Genomic DNA, 11,765 nt, shown 5'->3' with positions numbered 1-11,765 from the left:
AGAGAGAGAGAGAGAGAGACGCGTGCACTACAACGAAAATTATTAATCTCTGGGCTAGAAGGGAAATTAAACGCGTGTAAATACAAATATTTATTATGTCCTTCTGCTGAAATTGCAGGCGCGTAAAAAGGATCCGAAGCGGTCAGTTCGGTCGCGAAAAAGAACCTGGCACAAGGGAAAACGGTTAAATTGGGTAAAAAAAATTAAGTGTCGAACAACAGACAAAATTTAAATCAACTTTTTCCACCGACACGCGGATAGAAGATTAATGCCGGGCTTAAAAGCTAAAGCGGAATTAATACACGAGGTTCGATTATCTCGAGTGGATGGAAGATCCATGGGGGTGAAGGGTAGGTGGTAACACCGCGAAAAATCGGACCGCTGCGAGAGCCGCGTGTAAATCAAGAGCGTTTTATTAGCCGCCCCCTTCCCTTCCCCCGCCGTTCCGTTCAGATTATCGTGGCGAGAGTCGCGGACGCCCGCACTTGTCATCCGGCGCTGGAGCGCGGCGGCGAAAACACAGTCGTCAGAATCGAAAGGTACACATTGATCGTAATTCGAAGTGCAGCGATAACCTCTCGCGGCCATTCGTCGCGCGCGCGGCCACGATTGCACACACGCGCAATCGGTGCGTGAAAATGGAAATCGAGCGAAATGGATTCGTTCGTTCAGAAAAATCGCGCGTGGCGGGGAGGGGGGGGAGAAAGAGGAGGAGGAGGAGGAGGAGGAGGAAAAGGAGGGTGAAAGGGTTGAAGCGCGGCGCGACAGAGACGCCGCGAGTGACCGCGGCACCGCCGGACGCGCTAAATTAGCGTCGTCGCGACTGGCTAATATTTTCCTCCCCTGCGCTCGCGAGGGGCGACTTGGCGCGGACCCGAGGCTTTGTCCCGCGGGTGTTTGTCGACGTTTAATTGCGCGCAACGAAAACGTTATAATTACTTGGAAAAATTCGGTCGATCCGGAGATCGCGGGACGCGTCGAGCCTCAGCTTCTTCCGACGACCTTAAGAGACGCCGGCAGCCGAGCCGTGCTTCTTTAATTAAACGCAGCGGACGTTGAGATCGTCCAAGCACGAGATCGTCAAAAGAAAACTCGTATCATCATCAGGATCTGACCTTTCATTATGCTTATTAGCGAACGCCAAGAGGAGATTGTACATAGAAGATTGCGCGTGCACAAGCGGGCGAAACGCGCCGCACGTTCGCCGGGTGGTTGCGGCGCGGCCGCGGTTTCTCGCCGATTTATACCGCCGGCGGTCTCGTTCGTTTACTTTGGCAATATAATCTCATCTTCCTTGCCGGGGCTCCCGCGTGCCTCCCTCTCGGCAGATATTCGTCCGGCGCTCGCGAGGATCTTTACGATTGAACGGGACGCGGATGTACGCGTCCTGCCCGCGCGCGGCCGCTTTAAACCGCGCGGCGAAAACTGGACGCGAACGCGAGTACTAATTAACTTTATCGAGAAACTCGATCTTTCTCTCCGCGCTCACTTTTTATTTTCCCTCCGTATCCGTTCGCGTGCGAATCTATTACCGCGAGTTCCCTACGAGATAGAAATAATTGACGAGCGCTTGAGAAAAAAGTTGTTCAGCTTTACCTCACCCGAATCAGCAGTTTGCCGGAAGAAAGAGCAAACGGCACGCCGTGGGTGAAACGCGTCTCTGCCGTTGTTATCGTATTTCGGGAAATCGTAGTCCACGATAAACTTGCTTAGATGTAACAGCGAACCGACGTCCTCTATCGGTGTAAGCGCAGATACGAGACATCCCGGCACATATCACGTACACGTATCAAAAGTAGAATTTAAAATACATCGACTGCGATAATGCGACTCTCCGGAGTACAGGTTTGCCAATACGGTCGAAACTGTCGGCAGCCCAGTGTAGAGACCCTGTAATCAGAGACTGGCCACGAGAGTTCGTCAAATCCCTCCTAAGATTCTACGATCATGGAAGAGTGCGATAGCCTATGTTTCTCTCTCACTCGCGGGAATTTGACGAACTCTTACGGCCAGTCTTTGAGCACAGGGTCTCTAGTCTAGTGAATCCGAATTCTCTCGCGAAGAGCGATCGCCCTCTGCCCTCCCCATATCTCTGTATCGCATAATAAAGACTAAGTACTAAGAATATAAATTTGCCTGACCGAGCCCCGAGTTTGGTCGCGACCGAAACGAGCCGAGAAGATGAGGAAAGCGGACGGGAAGCGAAAAGCAAAAAGGAGAGATCAAGAGAGAAAGAGAGAGAGAGAGAGAGAGAAAGAGCGAGCGAGAGGGGGACAACGAGCCCCGAAGGCCCGAATATCGATCTCATACATAATTAAATACCAACCCGGCAAAGCATCACAAAGAGAGCTTACTTCAGCTTTGATCTGCTGACAGACGGGCCCCGTCATCGCGGACTTCAATAGGCGGTACTGGATCGCGGGGGTGTGCTATTGACATGTATGTGCGTCCGTGTGTGTACGCGGGCGCGCGCGTGTTTTTCCCGCGTGTGTGTACACAACGGACTGCGTTTGTGCGCGCTCGCACACGAGCTCACGTACGCGAGCCGAAGCCCGTTTGCGCGCTTTCGCGTCCTCGTTAGGCGCGTGTCTACACGTGTCAGCGCGCACTCACACAGGCGCGCGCGCGCGCGCGCGCGCCCGCGCGGCGAAACTACTCCCTTTTGCATTTCGCATTAGCTATCTAGGAGCTGCACGCCCGACACTAACGAATACCGCCGGAGAGCTTCATCGATACGGTAAGGAGGAGCGGAAAAAAGAAGCGATTGGAAACTGTTCCGAGCTAATGATGCACTGCGAGGACTCGCAGAAATTAACTGGCGCGCGTACATCTAGAAAGCGCACGCGGGAGAAATCACGGGCTGTATGAGAACTAAGCATTAGCATATTCAAATTAGGATCTTTATCTGGAAAACCTGGCGCAACATTTTTGTGATGTGACAAAAGAAAACACGGCGTGTACCTGCGCACACCGAAATATTTATGAAATACTTTATTTGCTAAACATTTCTCGCAATGCACCCTTTCCATTTCCTATTGTCCCAACGTTCTTTGTAATCAAAAGGTGCCTAATGGCAATGCTGTTATTAAATTTGATCTCAATTTAGTAAAATGTGACTGCGCCATTTCGACTTCGGAGTACGCGTTCTAAGATTTTATTATTAACAGCGCGTAGCTCGCCGAGTTAAAATGTTTACAGAGCGTAAAAGAGACTCGGCCCGGACGAGGAATTGACACATTTCTATTTACGTGATTGCTAACGGTCATAATTGACTTATACGAAAAACATTTACATTAGCTACACAATGCGATAATGTGCCGTATATATTACAATATACATACGTACAAATATGGACATATGCAAAAGTTTTCAGTGCGCGCGCAAAGTGTATTTTCCGAATAAACGAAAGCATTGAAAATCCCGCGAACTTTCGGGACCTCGGGCGTTAACGAGGTATCTCGTCCTGTAAAATTTTGGGACGAGCGTCTGTTTACGTGAAAATATTCATGCACGTTAACGCGACGTTAATGACTACAAGCGAGTCACAGCCGATAATCGAACCGGCAATTGAAACGTGACGTGTACAATTTTTTCACGCTCTCGCAATGAACGATTCCAGGGATATCTATTAACCGCCTCGGTTCTCGCGTCGGCACACGTGTCTCATTAGCGTTCCGTGACGCCGCGTCGACTGGCGCGCGGGGGAGCATCCTTCATTTGCGTCGCGAAATCCTGCGGGCGAACATCAAAGGGACCTTTTAACCCGGCGACATTGGCAGGTGAGCTTACAACGATTCTATTATTAATCCGTTCACGAGGAATAAGGGGAGCGGAGCACGGTGCAGCTCGAGTATCCTGACGGGTCTTCATGGATGGATAGACGAGTTGACAAGCAAATAGCTACAAGAGAAGGGGAGCAGGAAGGTGCGCGCTCTGATCTTCCTATATACGTGTTCTCCTCGTCCCCCCCCCCCCTGCGCTCCCCTGCGCTGACGCGAGGAGCCGTGTCCTTAAAAATCAGAGGGTGCCCCCTTTTAGATTCGGGACAGATCAGATCTGTTACGTCAGGCGTGCTAGAATAGATCTGTCAATCCAGATTGATCGAATCAGGTACACTACACTTATCTGCCGATTTATACGCGTCGAGGTGGATCCGTTGGATCGGATTTTGCTATCTGTCTCGAATGATAAATCCAATAAGGAGCTCGGATAAATTGACCATTGTCACTTAATTGCGCAGGGAAAACGAGTTCTTTGGATTGAACAAATTCTGTTGTGTCCAAACAAATTTGATACTTGGAACGGTCCGAACAAATCATTTGCTTGAATTTGAAATAATATGTATCCTCGTCTGAAATAAAACATCTGTTCGAAACGAAAGGTATATTCTCTGTGACCCAACGATATTATTGTTTTATTCAAGCAACATTATCGTTTGATAGAAAATATGCGAAACAAATGTACACACATACATCTTTTTCCCCTCTACGTTAGAATTTTGCCTTCATTAGAAGAAGAAAGATAAACGCTGAATTGGTACACTATGTGCAGCTATAAAGAATAGACCATCAGATGATTGGACTGCGTCTGCTGATGCGATCGCTTGTATATGTCTGGCCGCCGTGATTTCACTCACGTGTTCGGCGGCCATCTAGTGGCAGCACCGAACTTTATAGGCGCATGGCCAAATAATATGATTATTTAATTGAAAGACATTACTTGAAATAATAGTATATTTTCTATCAATTAATGGAGATTGCTCGAATGAAACAGCTACATTTTTATTCAAACAAATAATGTTTTGTACAAGCATATGCTGTTTCAATGAAACAAATCTCGATCAAATGAATAGGAATACTAAATACAAAGGAACCTTTTTCTCTGTGCACTCTATCGCGTTGATTTACGCATCGCTGTTCCCAAGCTCGGGGAGTTAGTTCAAAATGCTTTCGCGTAACGTCTAGAAAAAGTGTCTGAAAGCGGATAGGCGTTTAGATAAAATTCGTACGGTAGGCGCGCAGATCGACGGGACTGCGAATGCGTGAATGCGTGGAAAAAAAAAAGTTGCTTCGTCCGCGATCGGCGGCGAAGCGTCCCAGTCATCTCGCTCGTGGCTCAAGCGGGTGACAAAATGCAGGCGAGCGATGACAGGGGATATTTCTCTTCGGCCGCGGTATTATTGCCGCGCATTAAATTACAACTGCGACGGCATCTCGAGGGAGTCTGTCCCACGACGAGGGGGAAATAAAAACAGAGAGGCGCGATAATTATCTTCGATCCGCCGACACGTAAAAGCGGAATCTTAATCCTCCTCGTCATTACGCTTACGAAACTGACTCATAAATCAAGAGAGTCGTAGCACTCCCTATCGCGTACGCGGACGAACGTGATGCAACGTGCGGCGCTCCGCGGAGGAGCGACTGCGCGCGCGGACGTGGATTTACGACGGCGACGACAAATTTTCATTGCGCATTCCGCGCGCGCGAGTCGATCGCCGTGCCGCGATTAGACGGCGATTTGTCGAAATCCGCGAACGGGCCAAGGCGACCGGCACCGCCGTTAAGTTGCGCGTGAAACAATACGCGGGGGAAGAAGAAACAGAGGAAGCCTCGGACGAGAAAAGGCTCGCGTTAGAAAATCAATCCATCAACTTTTTTTCTTGTTAATTCTGTTTCGATACCGTTCTACCTCTTAAAATGTATCCTGAAAATCATGTAATCGTGACAACATGGTATTTTAAATTTTTGAAATGTACAGTAAAATTTGTTTTAATTCTTCGAAATGTCATTTTAATATACATTTGACTAGTAAGATGTATGGTAAAGTTTCAAAAAGCTCTTAGAAGATTCTTCGAGATGTCATTTTGCTGTACATTCTACTAGTCAAATGTATGATAAAATTTCGAAAAGCTCTTATAAGATTTTTCCAAATGTTATTTTACTAGTAAAATGTATGGTAAAATTTAAAAATTCATAAGATTCTTCGAAATGTCATTTTACTATACATTCTACTAATAAAATGTATGGTAAAATTTCAAAAAATTGTTAGAAGATTCTTCGAGATGTCATTTTACTGTACATTCTACATAGTAAAATGTATGATAAAATTTCAAAAAACTCTTAGAAGTTTCTTCGAGATGTCATTTAACTAAATATTCTACTAGTAAAATGTATAATAAAATTTCGAAAAGCTCATAAGATTTTTCCAAATGTTATTTTACTAGTAAAATGTATGGTAAAATTTCAAAAATCTCATGAGATTCTTCGATATGTCATTTATAATAACTAAATATTCCACTAGTAAAATGTATAATAAAATTTCAAAGAACTCTTATAAGATTTTTCAAATGTCATTCTACTAGTAAAATGTATGATAAAATTTCAAAAAACTCTCACCAGATTCTTGGAAATATCATTTTACTATACACTCTACTAGTAAAATGTATAATAAAATTTCAAAAAACTCTTACAAGATTTTTCAAAATGTCACTCTACTAGTAAAATGTATGGTAAAATTTAAAAAATCTCATCCTTCGAAATGTCATTTTACTGTGGTAAAATTTCAAAAAGCCCTCATGAAGTACTTTGAAATACCGTGTTGTCTCGCGAGGATTTTCAGGTAAATTCCAAGAGAAAATTTTCTCCGTGCAGTTTTAACCGTGTCGAACCTGTCGACAAATTCACGAAGATGATCTGGATAATGATACATTAGCGACATCCCGTGGTTTCAATTTTACTTCGACGACCGGCGAGATGCAATGAACAATATGTACGAGGCTTTGATTCCCATGAATCCGTAATGACTCGTCATACGTATGTCGGGTGCGTCTCACGATGACACGGCGGATTTAATCGCTGTCCGGTGACATCATGTCCGCTTCATTGCAAGTCGACGAATTTTAAGCCGCGCGACCGACGAAAGTGAATTTACGATATATTTAACATCGTTTCGAGATTCGCGCGGTTGTTCTCGGTCTAATCGCGGAATCGATTCTCAATATTCGGCCTCGGTAAAGCTGGTTAATCGTCCGAGCGCGCGCCTATTAAAAAGTTGTTATTTAATTAATGACGGGAGACACGCGAGGGAATTTATCTCCCGTACGATCTTCGTCACGTCGGATTGTTTCGTAAATATCCGGGCGGCCGCGCCCCCCACGTGCGTGCGACGCTGATTGTTCGGCGGAAACAATGAAGGGACGAATGTGAAAAATGTATCACATTCGTAAGACGCGTCCAGGCATCGCCATAATTTTCACGCGGCTTCTCCGCGGAGCGGAGGATAAAGTCGTGGGAGAGTCATTGCCGCTTTCCACGGTCCCGGTCTCGACGCGATTCATTATTGTAAAATCTTAATTTGATTTCTACGCCGCGTACGAGAGCCAGCCGCTTAAGGATTAGCCGACGTTAGACAATTTACTACGCTATTGTAACGTTACTCGAGGCAACGCGTAAAAAAGATCGAGACGTATGTTGAACATCCATCAACAAATCTCACCCAGACAGGCGCTCGAAACAGTTTCTATGAATTGCTAAATGTGATCTATGTGGTAAGCACAGGCGCGCAGCCTGTCCCGTCTCGCGCGGACGCGGGCGTCGTGCGTGCAATAAACATCTCTATATATTGATACGCGCGCAATATGCGAGCACACTTGGCTCGCGGGGTCTAACGCGACCCCCGACGAGTTCTTTCCCTCGCTCTCTCCCCTCAGGTGTCCGGGACTGAGACAATAAACAACATTCGCGCTCGCGTTTACATTCCGTGAGGCGCGCGCGTAAGCACGGCCGCGGTTAAAACAACACGCGCGCAAAACGGAAGTTGTCTCCGCCTCGTCTCCGCGCGCTTTGCGTTTTCTCCGATTCATAATGCCGTGTGCTCTTAATGCACAAAGTGCTCGGCGATTGCGAGAGGGAAGCGGCAGTGCAGCGCGAGACAAGACCGTAATTAAATCTTGGCGGGTTACGTAACCGCGGTAATTGGCCCGAAACGCGCGTCCCCCCGTATCGATCGTCGGACAGGGCGACAATAAAAGTAGCGCCGTTCCGGCAGTGTCCGGGTCGAGGAGGCGACTTCGGGACTGCCGTCGACGGGAGGAGAGGAAAGAGCATAACGTCGGGTATCGACGCGAATAATTGCGAATCATCGTGTGGCGCGCACGAAGCGGACGCGGCCGCTGTTAATGCACCACTTCTACCGGAGGATGGAGCAAGAAGATTGACAGGCCGGCTCTCTCCGATCGCGTTTGCCCGCGCCTTATTCGACTCGTCGCGTCCCGTTAATTGCGTCGTCGCGGGCTCTCTCGACCCGAAATAAGGTTAACGATAAAGACAGCCGACGTCTGACGCCTTTCGCCAAGCCGAACTTCCGCGCGCGCGATTCGCCACGCGCTCTCGCGCAGGGTAAACACACTCGTCCCGTCGAAGAAAGAAGAGACGCGCGGAGGAGGGGGAGGAAGAGGGACAAAAATCCGGGCCGGCGTCGAAGTGCGCGGTGGATCGCGGATCGACGCGATCGCGATCGTCGCGCCGGTACCGCACCGGGGCGCGGTATAGGGGAAAAATCTCTCGTCGCGATGACGCGCGCTTTCAATCCCGTCAGCCGAGACCCACTTCGGGTGGTGGCTTCAGTAACGCGGACCTCGCAATTAAAACGCACTGTCAACGCCAGCGTTTACCGCATCCATCAGGCCGAAGATGGAAAGCGTGTCAAGAAGCGCGGCCCTGCCCACCCCCAGCCCTCCCGGCGGGTGGCGAAAGGGTGGAGGCGTCCACTCGACGCTCTCTCCCCCCCCTCCCCCTTCTACGGCCGTGCGCTCGCTCAAAAATGCATTTTTCAGGCATGATATTGATGAACTGACAATTAGCGCGGATATGGGGTGAACCACACGCGTTCTCTCTCTCTCTCTCTCTTCCCCTTCCCTCTATCTCCGTCTCGCGTGCTCTCCATTAAAGATGATACAGTTAGGAAATAAAATGCAGATAGGGCTGTTAAGGAGAGATATGAGGATGAAATTGAAGATGAATTCCGATCATCGTGCAACGTCGATCAGCAGTAATTAGAGTTAATTACAGTTTCATTATTACGTTAATCCCATGCGACTTCTGTCTTCGTCGCAGACAATACTCGGCGAAGGAGAATTGAAAATTTCTAGAATGAAGTTAAATCTCGTCGGTAAAATCGACACGTAATCACGTCACCTCGAGGTACGAGACTCGCGGCGAACGGACTCGGCGAATTAGTGACGTTGTTTATTATGATTTTTCGCACGAAAGACGTCCACGCGAATACGAACGTTTGTTTGCCTGTCGTTCCGTACGCGCAGCAAATCTCCGGTTTACCGTCTATGATACAAAAAATGTAAATTCCAAACGTAACAATGCCGTTTCTCGAACAAAGAAGAACCGAGATCGGCGCGACGATACGTCGCAGCGATAAGAAATAATTTTGTTCGAAACGGGGCGAGTTCCGTTTAATCTACCACCGTATCAGGCCCGATGCAATTAAAATGAGCCTGACAGCGAATATAGCCTTTCGCTATTCTCATTCTAATCGTCGCATACATTATGACGCACGTGACGTCTAGTCACATACTGACATTTTACCAATCAAAATTCGACCCAAATCGAAATTAGCCCGTCGAGTACGTGTCGATAATCTCACATATTGCACATCACATCACATCGATATAATATCATATTTTACAAGCGGTCTGAACGCTTTAATATGTGTCACTCGGGCTGTAGGGAATCACGGCGTTTTTATCCTGACAGCTCGTAAGATATTCCGGAATCGGAGAAAGCGATAGAGAGAAAGAGAGAGAGACGCACACACAGAGGCAGAAAGAGACCGCGCGCGTGTGTCTTTACGTATGAGTATACGTGTGAGACGAAGGCGAGGAGGTTCAGGGCGCGTGACAGAGAAAATCCGAAACGCGGCGCGAGGACACGGCGAAAATAGAATCGCGCGGCGCGATTTAATCCGCGACTACGCTTTGACGCGGCCGGCCGCGCCGCGGCGCACGCTTGATCGAGGTTAATGCGGCGCGACGTTAATTTTCCGAAGGGGTAGAAGCGACGCGCTCCACACACACACTATCTCTCTCTCTCTCTCTTCGCGGACGTGCACGAGGATTACACGCGATTCCCCGCCACCTGCTGCGCACACCGCACTTTTGTTTATATGCAGGCTACGCGCTCGCGCGCGAACCCACCCACGCCGGCGATCTCCTTTACTTCCCTTCTTCACTTTCTTTTTTTTCCTCGCCGCGGACAGCCGTTCTCGCACTTCCGGCCAATTCCCTCCGGCGAGGACGGCGGAGGACACACTTTTTCCTCCCCCTTCGAGAACGATTTGCGCGCGAAGATCCGCGAGGGTGACTCTACACGACCGTGGCCGGGGCGGCAGGGAAAGGGGTGGATTCAACGAAACTGAATTTTGCGAATTGCAACTCCCGGCGCGGCGGCACTTTCGTTATCCTCGCCGAGCCGGACGCGGACCCAAGTACGTGAGTCACGCGTTTCGGAGCAAACTGTAAACACTCCTTGCGAGCACGAGGAAACCTGACGAGGCAAACAACATTTCTTCCCCCCTCTCTCTTTCTATATGCGTGCGACGTGGAATCACGTAAACACTGTGTGTAAAAGAAAAACGCTCCGAGGGTAATCTCTTTGCGGCCTCTCTCGAGCACAATTCACACTGTGGTCTGCGCGTTTCGGAGCGGACGTCGCCGTCCCACCGTGACGCGTCGTCTTTCTCCACTGTCCAACTGCGCCCCGGCAGCCGGGCGTATAAACAGATACGCGAGACAGCACTCGACGGACATTCCGCCGCGGACGGTATCGGTAAGAGCAACGACACGTTGCCAGCGGCGAGTCGCTCGGGGCAGCGGAAACGCATGAATCACACGGTCACACTCACCACGAAGTAGTGGTTCCGCCGGGCAGGATACGTCGGTCCCGGCGTGTCGTCGCCGCCGACACCTGAGACGCAGCGGCGATCCTCGTCCGGCAGTCACGGCAGCGGCAACGCGGCGGCGTGCGCCTCGGGTGCGAAACTCTCGGCACCATATCACCACGGCGTCATCGGCGCGCCGCGTGCTCTCCGCGCGCGCGACGCAACGTACGGCTCGACGATGAGGTGGGCTGGCAAGGGACGACGGCTCGCACCATTCGCACTCAAAACTCGTTTTCCTCACGCGCTCGCGCTCACCGCCGCTGCTCCCGCCGCTCGGAACGCTCGCGGCCACCGTCGTCCGTCATACTCTCGACACCGCTCGGCGCGATCGCGATCGCGGGACGGCACACGGGTTCCGCGGGGGTGCTGGGGCAAGTCACGATGTCGCGGCAGCGTGCATGGCCCGCCGAACGGAACGGAGCGAGAGCGAAGACCCACCCGCGACGGCAGCACGTGGCGCACTGACGGCTCCGCGCTCATCTTCCCCACCTCTGCCCCCTCCATCGTGGCGCTGTCTGCCCCTACTCGTGCCGCCGCCGTCCCCCTCGCCCCCACCCGCGGCCCTGAACCGCGTCCCCACCACCGGCGTCGGACTCGTAGCGGGGCGCCGTGTTTCTCCCGTCCTCCCCCCCCCCCCCGCCACGCCGCCCATTCCACCCACGCCCCCATCCCACTCTCCGGAGTTCCCGAGAGTCTTTCTTCCGAGCGGGTCGCCCTTCTCGTCTTCTGTGGCGATGTGTCTCCAGGCTGATTCCCTTTTTTCTCCCTCCCCCTCTCTCTCTCTCTCTCTCTCTCTCTCTCTCTCTCATCCACCT

At 50.2% G+C, this 11,765-nt stretch overlaps 1 protein-coding gene across 2 annotated transcripts in view; it reads right to left on the bottom strand.

Annotated features, from left to right (window-relative positions):
* The window catches only part of LOC105561049 (protein tiptop), a 96,488-nt gene extending 85,360 nt beyond the window's left edge, over nt 1-11,128 (bottom strand). For both annotated transcript variants that reach the window (XR_001008873.1, XM_012010695.1), the window contains exon 1: nt 10,915-11,128. The gene's annotated coding sequence lies outside the window, so the exon portion shown is untranslated. The remainder of the gene's footprint in view (nt 1-10,914) is intronic.
* Nucleotides 11,129-11,765: the final 637 nt, after the last annotated feature.

Source organism: Vollenhovia emeryi, unplaced genomic scaffold, assembly GCF_000949405.1.
Source record: "Vollenhovia emeryi isolate VEMERY1.0 unplaced genomic scaffold, V.emery_V1.0 DF939213.1, whole genome shotgun sequence".
Classification (NCBI taxonomy): domain Eukaryota; kingdom Metazoa; phylum Arthropoda; class Insecta; order Hymenoptera; family Formicidae; genus Vollenhovia; species Vollenhovia emeryi.
This window is presented reverse-complemented; position numbering and strand designations above follow the sequence as displayed.